The 14,173-nt window shown below is 41.1% G+C and overlaps 1 long non-coding RNA gene across 1 annotated transcript in view; it reads left to right on the top strand.

The window, feature by feature from the left end:
- LOC111812272 overlaps positions 1 to 14,173 on the top strand; it is a 175,402-nt gene that overhangs the window by 59,164 nt on the left and 102,065 nt on the right. Inside the window, exon 2 of the long non-coding RNA XR_002817822.1 lies at positions 7,303 to 7,517. This is a non-coding gene — a long non-coding RNA (uncharacterized LOC111812272). The remainder of the gene's footprint in view (positions 1 to 7,302; positions 7,518 to 14,173) is intronic.

Here is a 14,173-nt window from a genome sequence, read left to right as displayed (position 1 = left end):
TTTTAAACTTCTGTGCTTTGCCTTTCTTTCCATTTATGTTAAACATTGGTACTATGTTAAGAGAAGGAATTTCAATGATAGCAGTCAGTTAGAATCCCCTCTGTCACTTCTGAAGCCATATTTGAATGTCAAAAAAGGGGAGTTGAAATATATCTCAGCCTCTAGACTATTGACATATTGGGATGAATAATTCTGTATTGGGCGGGCTGTTCCACACTTCATAGAATGCGTAGGAACAGCCCTGGCCTCTGCCTTTTTTGATGCTCGCTTCCAGTGTGGCAACCAAAGATGTACCTTGGAGAACAGAATTGTCTGGTTGAGGGCCACTGCCAGAGATGGACCAAACTAGAGAAAGAAGAGAGAATAGTGAAGATGAGGAAGACAGAGGCATTGATTTTGTCTTTATTGTACAGTACTTTATTACCTGTGTAATTGCAGAGAAAGTAAATCCTAAGGAGATACAATCTGCCCGGTAGATTCCTATTGAACATTCAGCTCCTGTTCACCTTTGGCTGGAATTTGGTTTGGATAAATTCACAATTGCAGCTCACTTAGGACAAATGTTGACTTTGATGCCATTAGTGTTACGAATTACAGGACCCCCAAGAACTGCCTATAAAGGAGACCCCCTGAGCACAGGGAGCTTTCACAATGTTACTTTATTGGGGGGAGTTGGAGAAGATTAACATGAGACTCATGTTAAGACTTTAATAACTGAACGCATGAATTAAATGATGAAACATACCCTCTCTACACTGTAATTCAGCTTCTGGGTTGGGAGGTTTGATACAGGATTTAAATACACATTTCATTGAATCCATGTCTCTTATAATACAAAAATTATCTAGAATATTTCATGCTTTCTGTATAGGATTGGAATTCATTCTCTCTGTCCTCACCCTCTCTTCAAATTTACTTATTCCTCCATAGTAGAACCTTTTAGGCGCCAGACAAGTTGAATCATGTCCCTGCTATGACTTACCATTAAATGTCCTGTTGTCTTTATTTCAAATTTACTTTCTTCTTTTCCCCCCTCTCTATTCTCTCCTTACAAGAACATACATGTTTGCCAAGCACTTTCTGGTTTCGTTTTTGTTGTCTTTTTTTTATTCTTTTTTTTTTTTTTTTTATTTTCCATTCCTCCTGCTCTTGTTTCCCTCCCTTTTCTCTGGCTATAGAAACTGTCAGGTAGCTTTTCTGGCATGGTCACATCCCTTTGGGTCCCAGGGCATCCCGTCTAGTGTGCCTCGGGCATGCTCCTTTTAATACTCAGTCTCTCTGAGGGATAGTTAATGCTCTTCCCGGCAAATGAAGGAGAACTGTAGCCACAGTATTGGGATAACACAGCCAACTCTGTAGAACAGAGTGGGCCGAGCTTGGAACAGCTGGGGCTGGCAGAGTGCATTCTGACTGCCCTCGGAAGAGCTCTGGAACTGCCAAATCCTCAAACTCGGAGGGGAGCGAGGGACAGGGAAGGTTATAGGAAAAGTGGTTCTTGCAGGTGTGTTTTGCTTTTGTGATTTGCCTTGCAGCAAGTTTTGCTTGAAGACCGGTTTGCTTGTAGCTGGATTTCTTGAGTTTGGGGATGCTGTTACTGTGTTGGGCTATGATGGTATTTCATTGTGTTTTCTTTTTCTTCTTCTTTTTTCTTTTACAAGTAGCAAAAAAGGGATCAAATAGTTTGTTTTGTAGCTCAAATAAATGAGTGGCTCTCTTCAATCCTGCCAAATTCTCTGTTACTTTAAAGACTTTGACCTCTTGCTGTGTATGTGATGCTAGCATAAATTTAGTGATGGTGCCACTGGAACCCACAGATGCTAGTGTGGCTTCCTGATAACATAACACATGGCAAGCAGGTGGGTGGGGCAGATGGCTCTAGCTGACGGGCCTGAGCTGTCCCTCAAATGTGGTGCGCTTGCCCATTCAAGGGGGGTGTCTATGTATGTGGATACCTGCGTTTGTGTTCAAACAACTTGTCCCCAGGATTTTAAGTCTTTATATGAAAATCTGCTTAATTTTTCCAAAGAAGCAGAAGATCTGTCTGCGCTGAGACTGCAGTCTCCCAAGGGCCTTCGCTACTCACCAGAGTCTCACCTCGCAGTCTCACACTTACGTTCTCAGACTGGGTCCTGTAGAAGCGCAGGAGGGAGAAGGTAAGTCCTGGCATTGGCCAGTGAGCCTGAAGGGATAGAGCAGGTTGTGAGGCGAAGATTCAAACCCAGCTATTCCCAGTGCCGAGACCACTAGCTTCTCTTCGTGTGTAAGATAGGATGGTGCTTCCCCCACCTTACAGTGGCTGGAAAAAGTATTAAGTGAGATAGCAAATTTGATATTTCTAAAACAGAGCTATGTACATACATAAAGGAGTTGCCACCACATTTACTATTACAATTTTTAGTTGTCTTCTGTCATGATTGGTTCGTAGCAAGCCTTTAGTGCCACATGGACCACGTTGTAGCATGCTGCTTTTAATTGGGACAGTGGTGGAGACATGTGGGGTTCTCATGTTTCTGAGTTTGGCATGGAGTATAAAACATATTCAAAAGAAAATATCCTGCTGGGACTGATGTACTAAGAGTAGCACAAGTTGAGGAGAAAAAAGTCTTGTAATTCAGTTTACATGAAGGAGACTCACAGTTTTCTTTTGCCTCTGTCAGGCCTCTGTGCTTTTAGCTCTGAAGGCTTGACCTTTCTTTTTCCACCTACACTCCTCACTATTGCAGTCATGTTTAAGGCCAGGTCAGTGATAAACCTGTGGGCTCAAGATACGCACAATCCTTCTGGAATGTGGGGATAGAAATGAGAGTACAATACGTGTTTTTATGTTGTCTTAAAGGCTGGAATTAAATTTAGTTTTTGTTAGGCTGGGAGACTGCCACTTCAGTGAAGACAGATATTCTGCTTCTTTGGAAAAATTAAGCAGATTTTCATATGAAGACTTTTAAATACTGGGGACAAGTTGTTTGAACATACATGTATGTATACACATATGTAACAAGGCTACTTGGAAGGTGTGCCAGCTATTTTTCCACACAGGTTGCTTGAATTTCAAAAGATTTTGTTCTATATTATCGATGTCTGATCTTTCAGCACACATGTGGACACCATGCTGGGTGGGAACAGGGTCTTTCAGGTTATACATAACTTTGATGTTATTCAGGGTTAAGAAACAGGGTTTTCCATCTATTTTTCTACTTCCTGCAAAGATGGGTTTCCTTCAGAGTTTTTTTTGGGGGGGGGGGGCAGAACTGGGAATTGAACTCGGTCCCTTGCACTTGCCAGGGAAGTGCTTATTCCACTGAGCCATCTCCCCAGCCCCAGATGTTGATGTTTCACTTAAATGCATACTCTCATTGCAAAATGGTAAAGGACAACAGCGCAATATTTTTTCCTATCCTTCTGAAGATGAGTAGGGAATTCTTGTGTGTTGAGTGAAATGTGTCTTGGAAGAAAACAAAGTGGTTAGAAAAAATGTTAAAGCAGCCCTGAAACCAGTGGGGAAAAATAGATATAAGAGGTGAAAAGTAATCTGTAATTGGCTGTTATAGAGTTTGAGGATGAAACCAGATTTTGTATGTAAGAAAGTTTGTTTTCAAATGTTTCCTTAAACCTAAACCTAATTCAAATGAATAAATTTCAGCATGAAGGTAAAAAGCCTTTCTTGGAAACAAAGACAAGAGAGGAGAAAGCAGGATTTCGATGGTTATGTGGTTTTTCAAACTTTGTGAATAGTGTTACACCCACTCATAAAATTGAGTTCACCTGAGATCTGTTGCAGGCGTGTGTGTGTTCAGGATATCTTCCCATTCATGTTTCACCTGGCACTGCTCATCTGAGCAAAGAGGCACATAATAAAAGGGAGAGAAATATGGGCGATAAGGGCAGAATAAGAAAACAAAGATTCTCTGTACGTTCTAAAGCTTTGGCCAAGTGACTGGAAGTCGTGAGTCATGTTTGCATCTATGGAAGCATTTGGGATGGTCCTTTGGAGTGGTCAGCATTTTAATTGTACAAACCTAATAATTTCATGTGGGACACAGTACAATTATAGTAAAACCTTGGTTTATGAGCATACTATGTTCCAGAATAGGCTTGTAATCCAAAGTGCTTGTACATCAGATTAGAAGATGCAGAAACCACTCCAGACCTGCCCAGCCACCTTATCTTTGACAAAGGTGCCAAGCATTCACTCTAGGAAGGGTAGCCTGTTTAATAAGTTGTGCTGGAAAAACTGGCTGTGCACATACTGAAGATTAAAGTTGGACCCCTATCTTTCACCATGCTCTAAACCAAATTCAAAATGGATTGAAGATCTAAATATTAAAACAGAAACATTGAATTTGTTGGAAGATGGAATAGGTACAACTCTTGAAGACACTGGTGTAGGCGGACTTCATGAATTAGACCAGAACTACACAGGAACTGTCACAAAGAATCAACAACTGGGATCTCATTTTATTAAAAAAAAAAAAACCTTTTGCATAGCAAGGGAAACCACCAACAGAGTGAAGAAACAACCCACAATGTGGGAAAAAATGTTTGCCAGCTGCTCCTGAACAAAGGATTGCTATGGAGAACATATAAAAAACTGAAAAAAAAAATCAGACCTCCCAAATTTAAACACCCAGTCCAAAAATGGGCATCTGAGATGAATACACACTTCTCAGAGGAAGAAATACAAATGACAAATTAATATGTGAAAAGATGTTTAGCATCATTGGTCATTAGAGAAATGCAAATTAAAATAACACTGAGATTCTATGTCACCCCCAGAAGAATGGCTAACGTCAAGAAATTAACTAATAACAAAGGCTGAAGGTGCTGTGGGGAAAAAGGAACCCTTCTCCACTGTTGGTGAAACTATAGACTGGAACAACCACTGTGGGAATCAGTGTGGGGATTCCTCCAAAATCTAGGATTGGAGGTTCCATTTGATCCAGCTGTTCCCTTTTTGGGTATGTTCCCAGAAGAATTAAAAGCATCACCCCACAGCAGCATATATGAACCCATGTTTACAGCAGCACAATTTGTAATAGCTCTATCTTGGAAACAACCCAAATGCACATCAACTGAGGAACGAATAAAAAAAGATTTGGTCTTTTTATACAGTGGCATACTACTCTTCCATAACGAAGGATAAACTTCAGACTTTCATGGGTAAATGGGTGCAACTAGAGACCATACTCATTAGTAAAATAAACCATATGCACATGTGCAAACATCATATTATCTTCCTAGTATGAGACTCTGAAAGAGAAAATAAGATCCAAAATGTATACTAGGTATTTTAAGATGAGAAGAAACTTCAAAAACAAAGAGGAACTGGGATGGGGGAATAGAGAAGGAAAAAGAGGGAAAGGCAAAGGAAAAAAATATATGATAGTTACGCTAATTTTTCTTAATTCATTGAAAGGTTTGTGTTAATATCATTTGTACAATTACATGCCAATATCTTGTACTCTGAGCAACTAATTTAAAGATAACAATACCCAATGTATTCACTGTTGTTACCCTCCTACTGTTTTTTTAAAATGTTGCTTTAGTTTTTTTAAAACTAAAAAATCCCCAAAAGTACTTATATATCAAAACAAATTTCTCTGTAAGAAATAATAAAAACTCAGATGATTCATTCCATAATCCCAAAATATTCATATAAAAATGATTTCAATGGGGCCGGGGAGATGGCTCAGTGGAATAAGTGTTTCCTTGGCAAGTGCAAGGGTCTGAGTTCAATCCCCAGTTCCAGGGGAAATAAAAAGATTTCAAGGCCCAATGAGATAGCTCAATTGTCTAAAGTGCCTGCTTAGGCAAGCACAGTGACCACAGTTTGATCTAGGTACCATCTGCCGTGCCAGCCCCGCCCCCAAGGGCGAGCTGAGCAGGCCACAAAAAAAAAAAAAATCAATATAACATAAAACCAAATGATGAAGGAAATAGAAAGAGAAATGTAAACAAATTACTCTACACTTGCCTTTGAAAACCTTCATGCCTGTTGGGAGGGAGACAAGAGAGTAGACTGGTTACTGTGTAGGATGATTTTCAGTATCACTAACCAAATCACCGCTATGTATTAGCTCAATAGCATCTTGCTTTTGTGCAGCATTAACAAGGAACCTATCTAATGGCACTTGCTTTTGCTTCCTGTTGAGGTTTTGCAGTGAGGTAACAGTGGGATGTCATTAAACAGATTTGTTTCACATACTGCTACAACCTTGTTCAAGTGGTACTGTACTTTTCTACATTATTCTTTTCTGTTTCCCACATTTTCCGCATCTCCCCAGTCTCATATGAATGGAGTGATTCCTCCTCCCTTTCCTCTGCCTCCTCTGTGGATGAGATCTCTTTCGTAACTTGCTTTTTGGGAAATCATCACCCGCAATCACCAGCCTGGAGAGGGGGACAGGGAGGCCATTGGCCCAGTCACGAGCACATGGCACTTGGCCTTGTATACTACTCTACTACTATTGCAAGACTTCAGTTGTTTATAAAGTTAAAATCTACTAGAAATGTTTACTCAGCCTAAAGACCTCCGACAGTGCAAGTTACTAACATTCCAAGATATTGTACTTTTTGGTAGAACTTTTTTAGATTCTCAGATGAAGTGTGAGGACTAGTTAATGCAAAATGTTTGGATTCCTAGTTAGTGAATTGTTTTGCCTATATTAGAATTTATGCAGTTTCTCCTTTGATTTTCTTTTCTTAAATCAGGCTTTATGGTTTTTCCTTCTAAAAACTGTGTTATTGCCTAAAATTTCAATGGAGCAGAGAAAAGAAAATAGAGAGTGTAAGGTGTGGTTGTCAAAGCCAATGGAATTTCTCAGATCCTTCCTGTGGGAATGTATATAACAGGCTGGGTTTCATTCTGGGGTCCCCAAAAACCTTGATAGGATTTTTGCCTTCTCTGACTTAAGTATTATTTTTTTGAAAACAAGAATGTGTCATAAGATGAAAAGTTATGCATGTGAGCATGGTTTATTGTAATCTGTTTTTGGCATAACTTAGACTATGTTGGCAGTTGTGAAATATGCTCAGATAGGCAGTTTCCCTTTCTTTTTCTAGGTCATAATGATTTCATGAATATTGTTATAGTTCAGGCAAAGAACAAATTTGCTTAGTCAAGAAAAAAAAAATGCAAAACTTCCAAGATGGCTTGGAAAGAGCGAAGCCCTGACCCACTGGAGATGGTCCTGGTCTAGGAGGTTGTAGGAGACTCACAGCACTGCTCAGAGTGAAAAAGAGAGGCACTTCCTTCACTTGCTTGTTTCTTGGATTTTAAAGCCTCTTGTTTTGCTTTATTTTAAGGCCCAGCATTTCTGGATCCTTCTGGAGGGTGAGGAGAGCCCGCGGCGTGCAGTGCGTCTCTGCAGCCTGCCTGTTCCAGGGTTGCAGCAATTTGGGTGCAGAACACCACAGACAACTTTGAAAGAGCCCACTTCCTTCATTCCGGAGAGCGTGCGGCCGTTACACCAACATCAATGAAGGGGAACCCACCGGCTGCGCTCACACCGTTGAAGCAGGTGTGTGAGTGCGATTGTCTGATGGGTCATGGGGCCTGTTGTACCTTCGTGTCACCCACAGATGGCAGTTACGATGGCTGCGTGGGCCCTGCCCACTCTTACAGAGCCACCCTGAGCTGTTGTCCTTAGCACAGAGCAGGCAGCTCTGAGCACTGAGCCGGGGAGGGGTTCCTCACTCCCTCGTGTAGTGGAGAAAAAATGGAAAGAAATATATTTTCTTTTTGGCGCGGCTTTGTAGTGAGAATATCTCATGGAACACTCCTTTAAGCTAGTAAAGAAGAAAGTGCCTGTGGTAGTTGCTTTAGTAAAACTAATGGGAAAAATACAAGGTCTAAAGGCAAAGTGTGCATATATGGGCAGGACATGGGTGCACCAATTAGGTGTGCACATATGCAAGCGCCTTTAGGTGTGCATGCACACCTATGTGCTCACAAGCACATGAGCATCTAACACTCTCTCAGTATCAAATCATAAGGTGATGGTGTTAGTAACAAATGCTTGTCTCAGTCTAAATTGAGCCAGTCAGTTGTGTAGTGAGCCTTAGGAAATTTCCAGGAAATTCTTGTGTTATTTTAATAAAAAAAAGAAGGATAAGGGACCAGGGAGATAGCTCAGTAGCATAAATACCTGCCTGGCAAGCACAGGGTCCTGAGTTCTGTCCCTGATACTAGAAAAAAAAAAAAAAAAAAAAGAAGGATAGATACATTACCAAGGTATTAAGGTATTTCTACAAAGTTGTTAGTTCCTCAAAGCTAGTAGCATATGTTGTTGGTTTTAGTATCTGCTTCGGGCAGCTGCTTTAAAATATTATGCTTATTATTACAGTGAAGTGATTTATTCTTATTTTCTGTTCTTAATAATTTCCTGTTGTTTATGCATTATCTATATACTGAATATAGGAAGACTCAAACATGGAATAGCTTTTTTAATTTTTAAGACAAGGTCTCACTGGCCTTGAACTCGCAGCAGCCCTCCGGCTTCAGCCTCCTGAGTACTAGGGATCTAGGTGTGCACCACCACATACAGCTGGAAATAGCCTTTTGAAAGTGTGCTTATGAGTGCTACCCTAGAAATATTTGTGAATACCGGAAGGAAGGGAGCATTCTTTGTTTTCTTTCTCAGAAGCTTAACAGAAGATGTCAAAGACAATGGATGGGTTGACCAATTCAACAATGTGCCTTTGTGTGTCAGGCACTGATTAAGCCCTGTCGTGTTGTTACATAGGAGATGTGTCCCAAATATGTGAATGTTTAAATTTTAAAAATTGATTACAGTGAAAAATATGTTGCCAATAAAATTTATCCCAAAATATTTCTTCAGGATTTGAACACACTTATCTCATCCTTTTATTGTTTCTGAAGCAGTTCTGCAAATTGTTTTTCAAGAGCATCTTTAGTGGCACTCTTGTGGCTTCCTGAGTGCCCTGACTTGGTTCACAGTGTTTCTCTTTCATATTCATTTTGACTTTGGAGTGACAGCCTGAAGTCCCACGGTGTCAGACCCAGTGACTGACTCTGATCAGGACCCTTCCACATGGTTTTTTTTTTTTAGCTGCCTTTCCACTGGACAGCACTGGGCAGCAGCATTCAGTATGATTTGGATCATAACTGCTAAAGACACTCATGAAAGAGGATTCCCAGAGCTGCCTCAGAAAGCAGAAGGCATGCTGGGATAAATAAATGTGTTTGAGGCAACATGGAGCATCTTGAGGGGAGTTAGTTCAATGTAACTGTTAGTATTGTAAATGTCATTTAAACACACACCGGAAATTTTGTCACCCCACATGCTTTCCATGCAGCAGATTGCAGAATGGGTTCAGCATCTTGCAGCTTTACCAGCGAGAAGTTAATAATACTAATATGAAAACATTCTAATACGGGTATATGAAAACTAAGATTTAGCATGCCAATTTGCTTCATACTTTCACATATGTTTTATGTGCCCTGTACTGTCTCACATGGCTAAATTTTTTTTTATCGTGTGTGCCTGTACTGTCTCACATGGCTAAACTGTTTTTTATCGTGTGTGAATTGACAGCTTCTGCTGTCCCAAAAACCAAGAGCAAAAGCGGAAATCACTGGGAAAACTTGGCACTGCTACTGAAGACTTTAAAAGGCAGTTAAAAGCTTATGTGCAAGTGCTTTGAGAAGCCTGACCTGTCCTTCGTCTGAGGACTTTGGAGCGCTATTTGATAGCTGGGGAGTAGCGCAGTGGATCCAGCTCCATAGTCTGGAATGCTGAGACCACAGGGAGGCTGAAGGTGGAAAAGGCTGACTGCAGGCAAGAAGGATTCAGGTTGATCTGAAGAGGATCACCTAGTGAGTTGATGCTCCTCTGAGCCCGCAGGCACCCATCCAAAGGGCACTTCTCAGATGTGCAGCCTCTTGTTACCTAAAACAATCTGGGGAGTGAGCCATCCAAAGGCCTCCCATTGTATCCTATCCTATTGGTATAAGATTAGAAATGTAAAAAATTCCAGCCTGCAAAGTTTCAGTTACAAAGTAAAGAGTTGTTTCATGGGTTCAGCTATAAAAATAGCCAGGATCCTTGAGAGGAAGCATTTGTGTTGGGCCAGTGCCAGTTTGCCACACTGCTTTCCACGTATGTGTGTGTCTGCGGGAAATGGTTGCGGCTTCTTGAGCTTGTTTGTTTCTTTCCTACCAGTGAAAAGAGAAATCAGACTTTGGACTCAGTTCTGTCTCTGTTGTCCAGTGAATTAGGAGCATGAGCCCACCTGGTACTCTGCTGCTGTTCTGCTGTGATTTTGTGGGAAAACTTCATATTCACGTCCGTCTTTTTGTGTCTATCCTCCCTTCTGTTAAGATGAGATGCCGTGAAGCAAGCACCTTGGGATAGTTTGATGTATAAACAGGGAGGAAAAGAGGCTGTGCTCTTGCTGAGACAAGGACTGAGTGGCAAAATAACTAATTCAAGAAATCACTTGCCCTTCAAATTAGAACAGAAGAATAAAAAAAGAGACTTGTAAGTAGGACGAGATTGAGAAAACCATGTCTCCAGGCAGGCTAATCTAATCACACACAGAAGGCAGTCTGTTTTCTTACTTGCTGGATGAATTCCACTTTATATTCTCACAGGGAACAATATATTAAGTACAGTATTTAGAAATATTTGTTGAATCCTACTGTCTGATTTTGGCAAGTCCTGAGGAAAAAAAGAATATGTCTTGGATTGCTTGAGCCTTCCTGGGAGGATATTGGAGTTTTCCCAGAGAGGCTGGCTTCCTACTGTGGGAAACACTGGTTCAGTAGATAATGTTGTTAGGATTTATATTTCTGAGGGCATTTAGTTTGCTGCAGCTTTCTGGAACAGCCATAGCCAATCTTATATATCTCGGGATCTGAAGAAACTCAAAGTGTATGTTAGCGTTTCCTTATGTTGATGTAAGACATCATTTCCTTCTGCCGGGCTCCTAAAGTGTAACCCACTCATCCTGTCACAAAGCAGCCTGAGCTCAACGGCTCCAAAATATTCCACTTGTGTCTCAGAAGAGAAAATGTGAGCGTCACAAATGAGAGTGTGGCGACGAGTTAGGACATCATGAAGAGTCAGGTCCCTCGGCCGGTCCTTTCTTCTTTTATGGAACATCGAAGTAGCAATTCTTTGGCAGAACCCAAAGCTAATTTTGTTCAAATGTGATTATCATGAACTGAGTCATTGAGATTTGCCATGGAAAGAAAGATGGAATACTTAGGAAGTAATATTATGGCCCGTATGTAAATAAAGATGTGCAAAAATAAAAGTGCTTCATGATGAGAAATTTAAAAGAAATACATGTCTTCAGTTTAATGCAGATAGCATAAAATATTTATTAAAAAAAACTTGCACAAGGGCCAACCTTGCCTCTCTGCTTCTGTAGTTGCTTATGTGTGAAGTGCGCTCATCTATGTTCTTTTCTTTTCCCCTCTGATTTTGAGAAGTTGTGTTCATCAACTTTCAATCACTGTGATGAAGTATTTAACAAATCAACTTGAAGTAGAGAAAGGCTTGGTTTTGACTCAAAGTTGCAGAGTTGAAGTCCCTGGTCACTTGGTCCCATTGCTTTGGGCCTAAGGCAAGACAAGGCCTTGTGCCGAGGAGCAGGTCACAGTGCAGCTGGGTCCCACGTGACCCATGAGACACAGGAAGGGTGGCTGGGCACAAAATACCCCCTCAAAGATGTGTGCCCAGGCACCCAGTCCAACAGCCCAGGTGTTCTGCCACCTCCCATGAGGCCATTCAGCTGTGAAATCATAAATGGATTAATTCACTGTTGGGATCAGAGCTCTTTCCATCCAATTCCTACTCAAAGGCTCCACCTCTGAACACTGCAGCAATGGGGACCAGGCTTTAAGCTCATCAGCTTTTGGAGACATCATAGAACAAAACTACAAAAGTTAACCTTCAGTTTTGCATCTGACAATGGGAGATAAGAGCATCACCCATGCACAGTTGCCTTTACTTTTTATTTTATTTTTAAATCAATACAGATGACTGGCAGTTGAACTATGAGACAGGAGTGCCCAAGACAACTGGCCTCTATGTGTGGATACAGATGCGTGCAAGAGAAGCACAACCACAACTGTGGATGCTAAGGAGTGTTTCCTAACCACTGGGTTCTCATTCTGTTGAGCCAGTATTGAATTTAAATTTTAGAATGACTTCTGATTTATATAAAAGTTGCAAATGGCTGGCCAAATAGCTCAGTGGATTAAAGTGCCTACAAGCAGGCACAGGGGCTGGGGACTCAATCCCTGGGCCTGCCATACTGGCCCCATCCCCTGGGTTCACTGAGATGGCAGTTGAGACTGGGCTTGGTGGCGCACACCTGTAATCTCAGCTCTTGGGAGACTGTAAACAGGCAGATCACTATGAGTCCGATCTAGCAGTGAGACCCTGAACACCCTGTAGAACCTTCCCTAAAATACCAAAAAAAAGTTGCAAAGATAAGCAGTGGATCCACATTCCCCTGTTCTGGCTTACCTTATTGTTACCATTTTCCTTACTGCATACACTTGTCAAAAAAAAAAAGGGATAATGTTGATACTCACATCCTAACTAAACTCTATGTTTTATTTTAGTTCTAGTAGTTTGTCCATAATGTCCTTTTTCCTTTCTAAGAATTCATCCTGGGGGCCATATTCCATTGACCAGTCATAACTCCTTTAGATCTCTCCTATCTACAAAGATTTCTCAGCCATTCCCTGATTTTGGTGATCTTGACAGTTTGGAGAAACCTTGGTTAGCTATTTCATAGAGTACTCCTTACCTGGGATTTGTCGAGCACTTTTCTCATGATTGGGTGAAGGGATGAGTTTGACAAGAAGACAGTAGAGGTACAGCACTCTTCCCAGTATGTCGTGCCAAAGGGAAACAGTATCACCACTGAGATTGGCCTTGGTCACAAGGCTGAAGCGCTGTTGGCCAGGATTTCCCCCTTTCCATACTGTAAGCCTTTGGAAGAAAATTATAGAATTGCATAGATTTGTTTTAAGGGTTAAATAAAATATGGATTTGCTTGGCCTAGAACCAGAATGCAGTGGTTAGGAAACACTCATTAGCATCTACTAGTGTTCATCTTGTAATGGTCATTCCTTAGTATAGATTAAAAAAGAAAAGAAAAGGTAAGTGCACTCTGCAGCCTTCTGAATGACCCGAATGGACCCAGCAGTGCTCTAGGATGCAGGCGCTGAGTACACTCTGAAGGGCTCTGCTGCACAGCATGCTTCATGAGGGGGAGTCAGTCACTGAAGTTAGAGATGGGGGGCAGGTGGGTGTCAGCTTGTCTTAGGCCACCAAGGGTGCAGAAGGGGCTAGGGACCAAGTCTACATCAGGGTGTCCTACTTTATTTTTTTCTACTGGATTTGATGGCTTTCAGGTACAATTTAAGTGCTGAGCACTGTTCAAAAATGAGGGCTGTGTTCTGACACTTGATTTTTTTTTTTTATGTCTGTGCAGTTGTTGCCAGAGCAGCTCACTAAGCTTGGATAATAGAGCTTGGAGTCCTCTCTAACCATGTCTGTTGGAATAAATAAGAACAGCTGGTCTCTTGTACAAATACTGTTGGCATGAATTTTTTATTTAAGTCTCTCCATGTATCTAGTAAACAGTAAGCAGTATTCTAACATTACTAAAAGCCTCCCAAGTCTCCTTCCAATAAATTTCCTTCACTCCTCCCCATTTAAGAGTTCAGGGTGTAGGGCAGGGTTAATGTACCAGAGAAGGAATGCTAGGAAAGTATTTCTGAGCTAGAGAAAATAAGGTTCCTTTTCTGCCTCCTTCCCCATTTGACCTTCAGCTTCTCTCTAAGATAACACAGTTTTTGGACTGTGTTTTGGGAAAGCAAGATTTACACAGACATTCTTTTGCTATTCTGTATGTACTCAGTGAAGGGACTTACTCTGTTTAAAATGGTACTCCTTCTCAGAATGCTTAATGGGAAGAAAATTTGCATTTGCATTAAGGGGTAGGTGAATAATAAATGTTCTCCTAGTTTTAAGTGGCTAGCAAATAAATTCTTTCTGTATACCATATCTTTATGAGTTTCTGTCTTAAACAGTTTACTAGAAACTGAGGACTCCTTCAGTGCCTTTGGAAAACCAAGGATGGTTTGAAAGTACTGAGATGTTACAGATGTGATAGGCAAGGTTAGTTATCC

This window comes from Octodon degus, unplaced genomic scaffold (assembly GCF_000260255.1).
Source record: "Octodon degus isolate 3935 unplaced genomic scaffold, OctDeg1.0 scaffold00119, whole genome shotgun sequence".
In the NCBI taxonomy this organism is placed as follows: domain Eukaryota; kingdom Metazoa; phylum Chordata; class Mammalia; order Rodentia; family Octodontidae; genus Octodon; species Octodon degus.
The sequence above is the reverse complement of the archived record's forward strand: the minus strand, read 5'-3'. Positions and strand labels throughout refer to the sequence as shown.